Source organism: Terrapene carolina, unplaced genomic scaffold, assembly GCF_002925995.2.
Source record: "Terrapene carolina triunguis isolate 2854851 unplaced genomic scaffold, T_m_triunguis-2.0 Scaffold236, whole genome shotgun sequence".
In the NCBI taxonomy this organism is placed as follows: Eukaryota; Metazoa; Chordata; order Testudines; family Emydidae; genus Terrapene; species Terrapene triunguis.
Window position 1 is genome coordinate 12,837,167 of NW_020664587.1, and position 15,653 is coordinate 12,852,819.

Genomic DNA, 15,653 nt, shown 5'->3' on the forward strand with positions numbered 1-15,653 from the left:
GTACTCTTACCTGTTTCCTCGTCACATTTTTATTTTTTCTGCATCAGATCTTCAGTCCCTCTTCCTTCAAACCCATCTGCCCCCCACTAATATTTGTCTGCTTTTGCTTTCTCATTTTGCAACTTTGCAGAGCTGGACTGATCAGCCATTATTTTTTTTCCAACTGAGGTTGTTTGGATTTGTTTACAAGATGTTTCCTGTAATTGACTTAAGGATTTTGCTGCTGAGTTTAGAACCAGGCTGTACCCAGAAGAGGCTCCTTGCTTACATAAAGAGGTGGTGTGTAGACATGTTAAAAGTGAACTCCCACTTGGAATGAGCCAGCAAGGACGCGGTATCTTTGCTGAGAACTCCCAACTGCTTTAGAATGCATTAGAGAAATTCTGCTCTCCTCCCTGCGTACAAACTTATCTCACTTCCTTGTACGGTATCCAGATGGCACTGAGCTCTGTGTCATGAGATAGTAAACAAAGCAGGCCGCCCTGCTGATACCAGGAAATGCTCCGATTAAGCAGTAAGTGTTTCTCAGCCCAAATGTCTGGTGTCAATTCCTGCCTGCTCCACCTCCTACTTGCTAGAGCAAAGGCTACGGGAGAGCAGCAAAACAGTCTGCCTCTCAGGCTTGCTGTCATAGACAGGATGGGAATCTCTCTGTGGCTGAGCCAGTGGGCCTCTCAGGAGAGAGATCAGACTCAGTAATACTCACTATTTATTATATAGAGCCTTTCACTCGAGAATCTCCAGGCATTTTATGGAGTGGGTGAGATTGCTAGGCTCATTTACAGAGAGAGGAAGTGTGGAGTTTAAGGGCCACACTTTGGTTTCCCATTTTTAGCCAGCCGTGGACCCTATTTTCAGAGCTGCGGAGCATCAAGTTCAGTAGGAGTCGTGGTGTTATGGGCCAGTTCTAAAGTCTGTGGCAGAGCAGGGATTAGAACCCAGGAGTCCTGAGCCCCAGACCCCTGCTCTGACGACCACCCCACAAACTGCTCCTCTGGTTCTGATGTTTCAAACTAAGAGCCTGGTTTTAAACTTGTGCACACAAATCATGCATGTAACTGGCCCTTTGGTGGGAGTTGTCCAGTATGCATATGCAATTGCAGTATTGCCTTTGCAAAAGGGGAGTGCAATTGTGTGTGCAATGTTAAAAAAAACCCTGGGCCTTGGCTGCCCTACGGAGATCCGGGATGGTGGTGGTGGGGAACAGCCTGCGATTAATCCTTATCTAATCCCCTGCCTAGAGCAGCTTCAGTGGCTGCTGGCGAGAGCCCCCTCTAGCTCTTCTCTGCTGAAAGGAGAGGTATTGTGACACAAGCGAGGCCCAAGGGTGAAGGAGAAGGAAGAGGGGGGACGGGGGCAATCACAAGGGGCACCCTTCCAAGATACACTGCACGGGTCGCTGCTAGGTCTGGGGTCAGCTTTGCCTTGGTGTCGCCAAGCCTTTGAAAATGCAGCCCTTTGCTGCCCTCCCGTGGAAGAAGAGAGCCTAGCTGTCAGGGTTCCACACTGCGAACAAGCCGTGGTATTGCAGAGTCTGGCCGCAACAGGAACACCATTCGCTTTTGCAGAGCAGCTGGCGCTGAACTGGGTTCTAACCATGCCTTGCACGTTGCAGGGTTCTGGTGCAACTCAGTGAGCAGTTTGTTCCCCTTGACTCTGTGTTCTAACCATGCCGGGCGCTGCCGTGGTGTGTCTGGGTCCCATCCCATGACCCGACAGTCTGGGTGGGATGTCTCTATCCCTCTGGTCTGACGGGTGGGTACAGTATTTGCACTGCAGTGCTGGTGAAACAGGCAGCTGCTTCTTTACCAGTGTGTACTCACCATACTACTCTCGCCACCTGCACTGACAAGCAGTGCATCTCCAGCACCTGGCACCAGAGACAGGGGACCGGCTGTTTACTTGTGCATCTGTGTGTGAAGTGCAAGATAGCCAGCCAGGAGACTGACGGCCTCTGTCCCAGGCACAGGGGCAGCATGGGCAGCATCTGAGCCCCCTGCCAAAGGGCCTCATCCCTGTCTGGAAAGACCATCTCCAGAGGTGAAAAGAGAGTTCTCACTCCATGTCCTACTCAGCCCTCTGGCTTTCGGAAGATGCTGCCAACTCCTGCAATTTGAGGTGGTCTTGCTGATGTGGACACGTGTCCACAGGGAGGTTGCCCATGACCCGCCAATTTACTTCATGTAATCCCTGCCCAGCCATCTCACGGTAACAGCTCTGTCACCTTTGGCTTCAAACCAGCCCACGGAAGTGAAAAAGTCTCTATCCCTGAGCCACCCAACCCCCTGAAATACTCATTTAAATGTAAAACCAACCCCCCCACCCCAATTCATTTATTACCCGCCAGAAGAACACCCCCCTGGAGACATCCCATCTCATTTCTGATGGAGTCCAAGGGAGCTCAGGCAGATGTTGCTGCATGTAAACAAAACAAATTAATTAAAAGAAAATCAAAACTAGGCACATTCATAATTAGATAATCCACAAGCCCCTAATATAATTAAGTATGTTAATACAGCCGGCTTCCACCAGAAAACAGAATATCTTACGCCAGAGAAAGGCTTTTGTACTCAAGTAGGACAAGAAATGCAAAGAGCAGCTTCCAGAAAAATTGCTTAGAACACCTCCTGGTGGGGCCGTGGAAGAGAGAGATTGCTGTGGCCCACCTGTTCATAGAACACAAGTGTCCTACCTAGAGTTACAGCTGCAGCAACGCACCTCCTCCTCCGCCCAGCCAGTTAACGGCTGTGACAAACTCGCCCCTTGGTTGGCCACCAATTGAAGGCCACAAGAAGCAGTAACTTCCCTAAGCATCTAGAAGTGAGGGAGCAAAGACCTGTCAGCTCAGCCCATTCCCTCAGCCAAAGTAAGATTGTTCCCTACCTTTGTTCTTCAGGGCCTGGACTCATCCACTTTTAAATGGACTCAGTTAATGTCCATTTATCTCCTGTGGGAGACACTCCCACACCCTAGTAGATGTTGCCAGTAAGGGTTTTTTTTCCCCCATGATATTTGAGCCTCAATCTTCCTTCACTCTGTTTGTCCCATCATTCTTAGTTATAACACCCGGGATCCCCTAAACACTTCCGCCCCGCCTCAGCTTGTAGACAGCTGTCACATCCCCAACTGGGGCACTACTGAACCAAGCTCTCTGGGGTCGCTTCTTCTAATCTTTCCTCGTCAATCAGCCCCCTCAATCATCTCAGTTCTCCTCTGAATTCCCTTTGGTGCATTACTGTTGAGGTGCCCAGAGCTGCATGTGGTCTCAGCCATAGTATATATCTGCCAGGGCTTTTGCACTGCTGATTGCCGCTGGAGGAATGCCCCAGCCAGTCGGGGCTCTGTGTGTGCAAACGAATATTTAGCAGGCTCTTTTCTATAGCCCCGGGCTTTTCATAGAATAGCCTCTCCTGGGACCTGAAATGAATCTGCCACGTAGGAAGCGCCATTTCTAGAAGCATTTAATGGAGGGAAGGTGCCAGCGCAAACCATAGGGGCAAGGAAACCAGACAGGCTGCTGTAACGTGCTGGGCAGAGAAAAGACAGTGGACATTTTTCCAGGACTGCTTGTTTCCCTGCAATGAACAGCAGAGGGTAGCAGAGCACTTGACAATAGCATGGCTGTTTCAGTATTCATATCCGGGGAGGGGGCACCGAATAAACATTGAAAGGGGTGCCAGGTTACTTGGTTTCAAAGCCCAGTGTTTGTGGCGGGGATTAGCAGTTAGTGACTAATTCAGAATAAAGAACTAAGCACTTTAGGACTGCATCCAGAACAACAAGAAAAAGAGCCCCCCTCCCCCCTTTTTAAAATCAATCTAGCTTCTGCTTTGGCAGAGCTAAACCTGTCACAGCTGCTGCCGGGAGCACTGCTGGTGCATGGCGGTGCCTGTGTGAGCACAGCTCTACCTCAGTGTGGTAGCTTTATGCCGGATGTGTGAATGTCTGTACCGGTGTGCAGCATGCATGTAGCTGCAGGTGTTGTGCATGCGTTGGGGGCTGTGTGTGCCCCTGCACGTCGGCATGCTTCAGGCAGCAGCAAGTGATATTTCTGCAGATTGTGTGCAAATAAGGAAAGTCATTATCCGGCTATGCATACAGGGAGCATGGGGGTGGTGGGAAGGGCAGAAAGCGGGACATAAAAGATTCAGCTAGAAACCTAGGAAGATAAAACCCCAGTATATAATATCAGGGTTGGAAGGGACCTCAGGAGGTTATCTAGTCCAACCCCCTGCTCAAAGCAGGACCAATCCCCAGACAGATTTTTGCCCCAGATCCCTAAGTGGCCCCCCTCAAGGATTGAACTCATAACTTTAGGTTTAGCAGGCCAATGCTGAAACCACTGAGCTATCCCAGGGCTAAGGGCTTGTATGTGTTGGTCGATTCAAGAGGAAAAGTGTGTATTACTCATGTCATTGGCCTCGAGGGCAGGGGGGAACTTTGTGCCCATCTGCAATGGACTCTGGCTGCAGCCTTAGGGAACAGAAGCATCGGAGCTGGGTTTCTGTCCCTGTGTGGACAGCAGGAGGTGCCAAAGCTGCGAGAGGCACTAGCGTAGCTAGCGGGGTGCAGAGGAAGCAGCCGCTTCCCCCGCCTTTCCAAAAGCGGCCGGAGAGGAGCGAGGGGGGGCGCAGGCTGGAGGCCCGCAGCGCGACCGGCAGCCATGGGGGGGAGGCGGGCGCGGCCGGAGGAGCGGGGGGGCGCAGCATGGCGGCCGGAAGAGCGAGGGGGGGGCCACAAGGGGGGCCACAGGGGTGGCACGGCAGGGCCGGAGGAGCCATGGAGGGGGAGGGTCGGTGCGGCCGGAGGAGGAGTCAAGGGGACGTGGCCAGAGGAGGAGCCAAGGGGGGGGGGGGGCGACTTTATTATCTTTGCTCCCCCTCCTCTTAAAAGCTGGCTACGCCACTGGCGAGAGGGTCAATGTCTAGCGAGCCAGCCCCCTCCCGGGAGCGTTGTGGGAAGCACAGAGATATCCCCCTCCTAAGGTGGGGCAGGGAGAGCTCTTGCATTAGAGCTATGGAGTGAACTCTTGCTTTGGGAGCAAGGGACCCTTAAGGGTGAGGGGTATGAGACAGCCTGTGGGATAGAGAAGCCCTTGGTGACAGTGTGATGGGGACAGCACCCCTTAGTGCTGAGGTGAGGGGGTTCCAGATGTGTTGGAATTGCTGTAGTGTTTGAAGCCGGGGCTGGCCTGGGAGAGCGCTCAGCCTCCTGCCTGCAGAGCTGCTGTGCATCAGACCAAAACAAACTTTACAAAATCCATCACTTCCCCAGTGCTGTGACGTGCTGGCTGGAAAGGCCCATTCAAGACACTGAATCACCAGTCAGTTTAAGTTTTCTCTCTCTCTCTCTCTCTCTTTTCCTGCATGAAGCTGTAAGGAAACTCTGCTCAGACTGTGATGGAGAAGTGGCCGGTCAATAAATCTCCCCCGTGCACTGACGTGCCCGGAATAATCTGAGTCCAGGCCAGAGTGTGGACAGTAAAGCAGACAAACACCTCAATCTCTCCAGGGCTGTTCATTTAAACCTCTGCTCTTCCACTGAGTGACCCTAATCTCTGTGTGTGGGTTGGAGCCATGGATTCTCTTTGTCCCCACTGATTGCTCATTCCCTGCTTGTCCCTCTGCTTTGTCTTTGCTTTCAGAACCCATCGGCCCCACTAGGTCAACTTTACTGATGGAAAATAAACTCCTTTCTGCTCGAGATCTCCTCTCCAGAGCCTTGGAGAAACCACAGTTTCAGGCCGTCTCCTCATGCCCCTGCAGGCTGTGCTGGAGATGGTGCTGGCTGCTCAAGTGTTAGCAGTTGCTCAGGGGTTAGAGAGGGCTGGCAACCCGGCAAAGGGAAGGCAGGTTCTGCTGCGGATGGGACATTATGAAAGATGTTGCTTGTCAGTGCCAAGATGGGGTGCGTTAGTGTTGGACACGCTAGCAATGGGCAGAGCAGAGCTATTCTGCTGACTCTCACTGCCAGCCAGGCCAGGCCAGTCTCATGAGCGACAGTTGAGGAGTACCAAAGGCAGAGAGTCTCTCTGAGGCAGGAGAGAGCCAGAGGAAGGGGCAGGAAGTCCTGCAGGGAGAGCACCTAGGAACAGCCAGCTCACGAGGGAGCTCAGGCTGAGTAAGGTTCTGCTCAGGGCTCTGTTAGCTAAGTTAAGGATAAAGGAGAAAGCCAGAGCCTGAGGAAGGGCTTCCATGCAGGAACCTAGAGCCCTGCTCCCCGTTCCCTTTGCTGGCAGCTTGTTCTCCTGCGGATGGTGAAGAAGGATCCCCTAGGGCCCTGCCTCTCTGCCCCCCAAGAATAATGTAACCAGGCCTCCCACCCAAGCCTTCCCACATGTCGCTGTGCTGCACAACACAGCTGTTTGGGCGTTCACTGTGACCATGGTGGTAGATTTCAGAGCCTCCTTTTCCAAGAGCACAGGTCCCTAGCACTTGGGTAAAGGAGCAGACACCGTACAGGGCCTCTGACACACAGCTGAGGAGCTGTGATTCCACCCAGCAGAAGGAAGAGGTGTGCAGACGTGCTAGCTGGTTCATTACAGTACTAATCCCCATCCCATGTTCCGCTGTTTCCGTGAGAGGGTCTCAGAGACAGTCCTTCTTTATGCCTCATTACATTCCTCAAAGGCGGTAGGGATCTTGCCCTTCTTCTTCACAGAGAGGTGAAATCACTTGCCTACAGTGAGTCAGCACAAGAGCCAGAAATGGAACCCAGGAGACCTGCCTCCTCCTAGGTCTTGGCTGTAAACCATCAACACATCCCCTCTTGATAATATCTAGCCCGAGGGCTGCATCCGAGCTCACCACAGTTCATTCCATCCTAAACCACACCTGCTCTGATTCAGCGCACTCTAGCGAAGGCAGCCTCCCTACGGAGTTCATTTTACACAGCTTTACTGTCTGGATGCTTCCACTCAGCTGGTGCCTGCGTGTCAGTTGCTGGTTATCACCCACAAAGTAAAAGTAAAAAAAAAAAAAAAAAAAGATAAATCAATAGGCTCTTTGCCATGGTGACACTCACAGAGAGAGATAAGGGGGTCAGGTTCTGATCTCACTGACACTCGAGTAGCTTCCGTGGAAATCGATGGAGCTCACAACTGGTGCAGTTGAGATCAGCATATACGCGCCTGGCTGGAAAGTGCTTGGAGGGAAGGTGCTCACAGAAACGCAAATTGGACGTTGGGGAGGTTACTCCAAGGTGACATCTTGAGTTGCATGGCTCTCTGGCCAACCTGAGCTAGACGGTCAGGTGCCACCCCGGCACCGCAAAGAGGTCAGTGCCCCGGGAAGATCCTCGGCTCCTGGCAATGGAGCTCAGGAGTAGATGTAACCTGTAATTACCAGCTTGAACAGCTGCTGAGCAGTGGAGGGTTATTGAACTCCAATCAATGGCTGGCCGGGGATCCGAGGGATAATTAGAAAGTGGAGCAGGTTGTATGTCAATAGAGCACATGCTAATTCTGCTATCTACTGGAGGCAGAGTTCAGGGGGAGGGAGAGCTACTTATTGTTCCAAAGGACTGGTCTTCAAAACCAACAATGACGGAGATTCCACAACCTCCCTAGGTAATTTATTCCAGTGCTTAACCACCCTTACAGTGAGGAAGTTTTTCCTAATGTCTAACTTAAATCTCCCTTGCTGCAATTTAAGCCCCTCACTTCTTGTCCTGCTCTCAGTGGATAAGGAGGACAATTTATCACCTTCCCCTCTATAACAACATTTTACGACTGTTATCATGCCCCCCCTCCTCCAGTCTTCTCCACACTAAACCCATTTTTTTCACTCTTCCCTCGTAGATCATGCTTTCTAGACCTTTCATCGTTTTTGTTGCTCTCCTCTGGGCTTTCTTCAGTTTGTCCACATCTTTCCCAAAGGGCAGTACCCAGAGCTGGACCCAGTACTCCAGTTGAGGTCTTATCCTTGCTGAGTAGAGCGGAAGAATTACTTCTCGTGTCTTACATACAACACTCCTGCTAAGACATCCCGGAAGGACCTTTGCTTTTTTTTGCAACAGTGTTACATGGTTGATGTATTTGGTTTGGGATCTGTTCCGAACCCCCCCCCCGCCCCCGATCCTTTTCTGCAGTATTCCTCCTTAGGCTGTCATTTCCCTTGCATCTGACGAAGTGGGCATTCACCCACGAAAGCTTATGCTCCAATACGATTGTTAGGCTATAAGGTGCCACAGGACTCTTTGTCGCATTTCCCATCTTGTATTTGTGCAACTGATTGTTCCGTCCTAAGTGGAGTGCTTTGCATTCATTCATCTATCCTGTAATGTGCAGACACATAGTGAGAGACAGTCCTTGCCCCAGAGAGCTTACACTGTAAATAGACAGAGGCTGGGAGGAAGGACTGTTATCCCCCTAAGGTCACAGTGGCAGAGCCATGATTAGAATCCCAGTCTCCTAGGCCAGTGCCCAATCCACTACACCATGCTGCCTGTCTAACTTGTCTGGATTCTGAGGATAATGGGAGTAAAACAGGGCGCCCGATCTTTGTCCCAGTCCTGGGGCCACATCAGCAGTTTGCCACCAGGCTGAGGGACTGTCACAAATCTGCCTCAGGTAGAGCAGAGCTCAGCAGTTCTCCTGTCTAGAGGAGATCTGAGCAGGATAATAATTCAGCTTCTGCCCTTTTGCGATGCACAAAGAGACCTGAAAAGAATTGTCTTCCTGTCTGTTTTTATACATTAGGGCTTGAGGAGCCTGCAAGTCTCTAGGGACCAGCTGAGAAATGGTAGGGGAGCTTTCCCAGTGAAAGCTGATGGGCTGGGAAGGGACGGGTGGCTAGGGCTGGCTGTTTGAAAGGTCTTGTTCTCATTAACATCTCTTTAAAACTAGCACTTGGGAAGAAGATTGTCCTAGTTAAAGATATAGCACCCCCGCCCCTTCCGTTGAGGGCTGTCCTCATCTCTGAGTCATCCAAGGAGTTCTCCTGCAGAAACCACGGAGACAAGACGACATTGGCTGCCTTAAAGAAGACATCTGCTTTCCCTTTTCAGGACATTTATAGAGATGAGTACCCCAAAGATAATACTGACCTCAGCTGCCACTGCTCCAGGTCAGTCCAAACAGGTTTGGCTTGGATCAAGATGCAGCAATGCCTGCTGGGACTTGGATTCTCTGCAGACCCCCCTATGTGTCAAAGATTGGGGTAACTGCAGGTCATGTGGGAAAACGCCATGGCCTGCAGGGCATCCCTTGATTAAAATTAAATGTTTAAAATGCGGAGCTGAGAATGGAGAACTCACTGCCCATGTGGACTCACAAGAGGACCGTGCTACCAAGAAATAGGTGTCAGAGCAGCTGTTGTCACTGGACCAGTCTCTTTAGCTATTTCCCCAGGCAATAAGCGAAGATATTTTTTATCTGAGCATAAAAATTACAGGAAGGTGAGGGAAGGGGAGAACATGGATTGCAATGAGGTGTCTGTGAAATTAATAGACTGTTAACGATCTTGCAGGGAGGGGGGAGAGAATGTTGGTCAGGCAAATGGTGCAGGCCACATTGAAAGAGATCAAAAGCACTCTTATGGAAATGAAATTCACGAAATAACACCCTATTGCGCAAAGGAGTTTTAATGAGCCATAGGTCTAAGTGGAGAAAATGGAGCCTATTACAAAGCAGATGAATGGAGCTGTTTCCGCAAGTGCCATGAATCCACTTGTTAAATGGACATTGCTAGCTTCGATTAGGCCCCACATTTAGATTCAGGGTGGGAGTGGGAGGCAGTCGTTAGGAAACCGCATAATATTGAAGATGTTTAACTGAATGAGTTTTCTTTAATGTTGTAACAAATCCATTGCCACATAAGAAGCTCCTTTTGTTACTTGTGCTTCATGGCGTAGCGCTCAGATTCTGCTATGGCACCTGCCACTTGAGACTCTCCATCGGCTGTTAGCAGTTCTGGGCTTAGGACACACAGCCCCGGAGCACCCACAGAATCAGCGCCTATGGTTAACACTGTGGCAGCCTTCTCGGGAAACAGCCAGCCATCCAGGCTCCTTTCTCGAAGCAGCAGACTGATGGGGGGCAGCGTCCAGGGGGGGGCCTGAGTTTCTGGGGTGAGGAAACCCAGCTGGAAATCTCTGAGTGACGAGTTCGCCAACAGCAGCATCCTGCTAATCTCCGCGATAAATAGGGCCCTACCAAATTCACGGTCCAGTTTGGTCAATTTCACAGCCATAGGATTTTAAAAATAGTAAATTTCATGATTTCAGCTATTTAAATCTGAAGTGTCACGGTGTTGTAATTGTAGGGGTCCTGACCCAAAAAGGAGTTGTGTGGGGGGGGTCACAAAGTTATTGTAGGGGGGGTTGTGGTACTGCTACCCTTACTTCTGTGCTGCTGCTGACGGCGGCGCTGCCTTCAGAGCTGGGCAGCTGGAGAGCGGCGGCTGCTGGCCGGGATCCCAGCTCTGAAGGCAGCGCCACCGCCAGCAGCAGCGCAAAAGTAAGGATGGCATGATATGGTATTGCCACCCTTACTTCTGCACTGCCGCTGGTGGGGCGTCGCCTTCAGAGCTGGGTGCCCGGCCAACAGCCGCCGCTCTCCAGCCGCCCAGCTCTGAAGGCAGCGCAGAAGTAAGGATGGCAATACCGGGACCCCCCTAAAATAACCTTGTGACCCTCCTGCAACTCCCTTTTGGGTCAGGACCCCCAATTTGAGAAACCCTGGTCTCCCCCCGTGAAATCTGTATGGTATAGGGTAAAAGCGCACAAAAGACCAGATTTCACGGGGGGAGACCAGATTTCACGGTCCGCGACGTGTTTTTCATGGCCGTGAATTTGGTAGGGCCCTAGTGATAAATAACAGAAGAAACGGCTCCGGGCCATCAACTTAAATTGCCCCTGAAGAGTCAGAGGAGCTGGGCTGAAGGCAGTGCTCAATAATGAAGCGTTATGTCAGGAGATCTTACCTAGGGGGGCCTCTCTCCAGCCCCGCCCTGTGGGGGCAATACCCCCCGAGCCGTGGGCCAGCTTAAGGGCTGTGCACCACTTCCAAAAGAGGGCGTGCGTGGTGCAAAGGGGAAGTTCCACCCTGCAGGCGGGGCGGACGGACGCAATATGCAGCAGGCCCTGCCACAGGAGTGGGGTGCTGCCGGCCGTGCAGGGGGAGTGGTGAGGAACAGCAGGCCCTGCGCCACTGGGATCTGGTGCAGGCAGGCATTTTGCACTGGGCTCAGGGGCGTCGTTCCACGTCCGTGTGCAGAGCGAGGCTGGACGCATTGCAGGCTTCGCTTCCGAGCCCATCGACTCGCTCCATGGGGAGAAAGAAATGCCGGGGGCGTGACTGAGATGCCGGGATCCCTTAGAGGGGCAACTTCCTTCCCCACCCCCACACGCGCGCAGGCGCATGGGGTGTATAAGCCCCACCCCGGCAGTGATGGGGTTAAAGGGGAGCCAGCGAGCCCAATCAGCCCATTCTGTGGCACCTGGAGGGGAGACTGGTGATTGAGGATTAGACCCAGGTGTGGGGAACTGGGCGGGGTGGTTTCTATCAAGGCAGGACTGCAGGGGCCCTAGGGGAGGACAGCAGCCGTAGGGTATGTGTAGGCCCTGGAAGGAGAGGGTAGCCGGCGAAAGGACAAAGGTAGCAACAACCTGGGAAAAGCTGAAGCTCCAGGGAGGGAGGATGGGTGAGCGCTGCTCCGTGACAGACACCTGCCCGCAGGCCCAGGTAGGAATCAGCAAGGGATTGTAAGAAACAGACCCTCGCTGCTTATCACAAGGGCCTGGGCTTGGGGCTGAGGGCTGGAGGGGAGGGCAGAAGGGCTGGTGTCTGCTTCAGGTGCGAAGGGGTGAGGGCTGAAGGCCTGGTACAGGGTCACTAAGACGCTAAGTTTTCGTTTGGACTTTTTGTCACCCCAGAAGGGGGGAGGCTCTAAGTCGCCAGGCTGACGGCTGAATCCCGAGAAGGAACGGATGCCGAGTGGCCGTGCCCTGCCCCGCCACAAGGGTGCGCGCTAGCCAGCCCCAGAACTGGGTGCGCGTCCAGACTCGTATGTCTACGCAGCGCTTCCTTCTCTCTGGGAACGGGGCCCTCGTGCAGGTGCTGATAAATCACCTTGTGGGAAGGGACGTGATCGCTGGCTACCCGCCCCTCCAGTGAGCTAATCTGGAACGAACCCGCATGTTAAAAATTTGTTTAGCCTAATGGAAACATCAGATCAATTCCTGGAGCTAATAGGTGCCATTAAATCAATAGCACGTGCAGCCTATTAGTGTAGCATCTGACAGGAGCGCTGGGGAGGCGTGTGAGCAGGTGTTAAATCATCCTGCCCAGACACCTGCTGGGCCGTGACTACCCCCAGCCAAGTTGCTGAGAGCCCCTATTAGCTCTCCCCAGTCTTGTCTTAGCCTATGGGCCCCCTCCCAGTCCCGCTCTGCTGGGATAGCTCCTGGAGCGCGGCCTGGGACCTGGCTTGAGCAAACCGACCCTGCCGCAGTTCAGATGGCAGCCTGGATGGGATTAGATGCTCAGCCCATGGTGAGCTGTATGTGAATTTCAGGCCTGGAAGGAATTCCGTCCCTGGGGCACCTCGGCAGGTGTCTCGTGGGTTTTGCTTTCTCTGGATCATTGAATGGGGCTCATCTCTCAAAATCAGGGGTTAGGCTTAAATGGACCTGCGTTCTCGCCGTCTGAGTGCAGAGCCGGGCTGAGGTGGTGTCCTGGGGAGGTGCCCATTGCTAGTGGAAAGCAATGTGTGAGGCTGGGTCCTGGGGAGGTGCCCATTGCTAGAGGAAAGCAATGTGCGGGGCTAACGCTGGGGCAGGGGTTGCACTGGAGGGGTCAGCACTGCTAGACAAGCAGTATGGTCTAGAGTCTAGTGCACTGCACTGGACGAACGTCCATTCCTGGCTCTGCCACTGACCTGCCGTGACCTTGGGCAAATCACTCCTCCTCCCTGGCCCTCTGCTTCCCATCCTACCCTCTGTCTGCCTGATCTATTAACACGGCAGCACTTCATGATCTCCTGCTAGGCATCTGTACAGCACCTGGCACAAGGGGGCCCTGATCTCAGCGGAGGCCTCTGGGTGTTTCCATAACACACAGAATTAATAAGCTCTGGTTTGATGGCTTAATGTGGGGAAATGGCCTGTGGTCACCTCTCTGCACTCCTCAAGCAGATTACAGGCATTGGGGTACATGGCGAGGAGCCCCATGGCCAATAGATCCTCCAGCAGGGGTCTTTCCTGTATCCCCTCTCCGGCTGTGTGTGCATGCAAGGAGTCCCCTTATCACTTGATGGTTTGGAGGGGTGGGGCAGTTCCTCCACTGGGCTCTTGATCTCGATGGGACCTTGATCTTTCCATCCTGTCCTTATGGGTGTCTCCTAGCTGCTTGGCCAGGGCCTGTCTGATGTTCTTCTGAGCATTCTGGCTTGGAAACATCACGGCAAGAAGGCGAAGGGGTAAATGTTTTGCACTTTGGGCCATAGATTCCAAGGCCAGAAGGGATCACTGCGATCATGTTGTCTGAGTCACGGAATTGCTAGTAAAATAAGAGGTATAAATTGGCATAGTGCCACTGGCTTTAACGAAGCAACACTGGTTTCCACCAGCATGGGATCTGGCCCATTAGGTCCCATCTAGCCCTCCCCTCATCCAGTTCAAGATTGTTCCCGGCCAGTTATTTTTCTAGTGCTGTTTATATTTTCCCAGCCCAGGGAGTCAGGGGACCTTGCTGTGTTCTCATCTCTGCCACTTGTTCATTGTGTGACCTTGGGCAAATCACCTCCCGGCTCGATGCCTCAGTTTCCCCCTCTGGGGTATAAACACCGGGAGGCAGGTCTAAAACTGCAAAGGGAATTCACGTCTCATGAAAATGCAAAAGCGAATCTTGAATGAGCAGAAGGTTCTTTCTCGCTTCCTCTTTCAAATGTAAATGTCAGAGTCATTATTGGCAGTGGAGCACAGCCGAGAAGGAGCCAGGGACCTGGAAGTGGGGGTGTTTGTGGGGGCGGGTGGAATAGGTCATAATGATGAACTGTCTATGAAAGGTCGGTGAGGAACTGGAGCCTTGTTTAGAATTGCTGCTCGCAGCCCCGGGGGCTGCCCCCCCCCGCGCAATGGGCCTAATGCTGCAGTGACATAGGGCGCAGCTTTCACTCCAGTTTCACAGTGTGGGTGCTAACTCTCCAGCCACAGAACCGCATCCCGCACTGCTCACCTTCTCCGTGGCAGATCCATAACCTTCCCACGTGCCTCACCACAGCCCAGTGGCCCCTTTGTTACCTGTCCCCCACCTCCTGGCCCGCAGCCTCATCCCACTAGGGCTTTGACCTCATCAGATCTCCTGTCTAAACCAAGCTCAGGTCTGCTCAGTGCTTGGATGGGAGACCTCCCTCCTCCTGACAGGAAGGGAAGCGATGCCGGTGGTCCCTTATGTGGCGCTCTGCCCTGTGAGTCGGCGCTGGGTCAGCGTTGTCCCATATTGCTCTGAGGTATTGTGCTTGCTGGAGGCGCTGCCTTTCAGCAGAGATCCAAAACTGAGCTCCTGAGCCCTCGCGTCTATTAAAGATCCCTAGGTGCACGTGGGGTTGACCTGGCCAAATCTCAGCATGAGTAATTGTTACAGGCTGCAGAGCTAAATTCCTCCTGTACTCTCTGTGGAACATGCCTTTCTCTTTCTCCTCCTGTCCTGAATCGTCACATGGTGTTGCTCTGTGCTGTTAAACAGCAGCAGTGTTCCACTCCAGAAGTGGCTGCATATCAGTGGCAGGGGAAGTAGATGCCTCTCTGACTTTGGGATGCAAGGAGAGATTCCCCTAATTAAATATCTTTAAGAATAGGAGGGGGAGCTTGAGGGATGGGATCTTTTTCTGCAGTCTCGGTGATGATGATTTTTGTGCATGAAGATGTCTTGTATTTGGGTTCCTGAGACGAAGCCAGATCCAAAGCCCTTTGTAAGTAATGGAAGGACCCTCCTTGACCTCAGAGGGCTTTGGCTCGGAGTCTAGATTAGAGCAGTCTCTGGGCTACGCTGATACCAAATGGCTAGACAATGCATTGCTCAGGTCCAAAATGGGGTGGGGGTCTGCTTCATCCTATAGGAGGTGAACCCAGCCTGCAAGGAAGCTGGGGATGTTCCCCACAGGGCAAAGCCACCATGAGTGGCCATATGCTGCCCTCCGACGAGCTCTAGTGCCAGGGAATCTCAGCCAGGCAGGACAAAATGCTCGGAAAGTTCCCATTTCTGCGCCCTCTCTTCACCTTGGCCCCTGGTCCAGGACCGAGGATTGGGCCCCTGGTCCACAGCATCAAACCCCTGAGGAACAGAAAGGCGGCGTTTAACATAAGGTGGCATTAGCATGTGTAGATCTCCCCCTGCTCTTCAGATTAGCCCGAAGTAATTTAGAGAGAGAAAAATGAACCCTCAGGATCCTATAAATTAAGGCTGGAATTGTTCCATATTCCCAGCATAACTTTAAATAAAAAAAAAAAAAAGACCAACAACACACAAGCCTTTTGTATAAGGCTGCCAAGAGCTTTCGGCAAGAGGACTTTATAGACCCAAACACCATAAAGCGTAGTCCAAATTACCGAACGCTCATTTAAAACAATTACACTTTTTATCTTCGGTTATTAAAAAAGATTGTTCGTGGTTTATTTTTAAAGCGAGGGTTTTTTTTTTTTTTTTTTTTTTT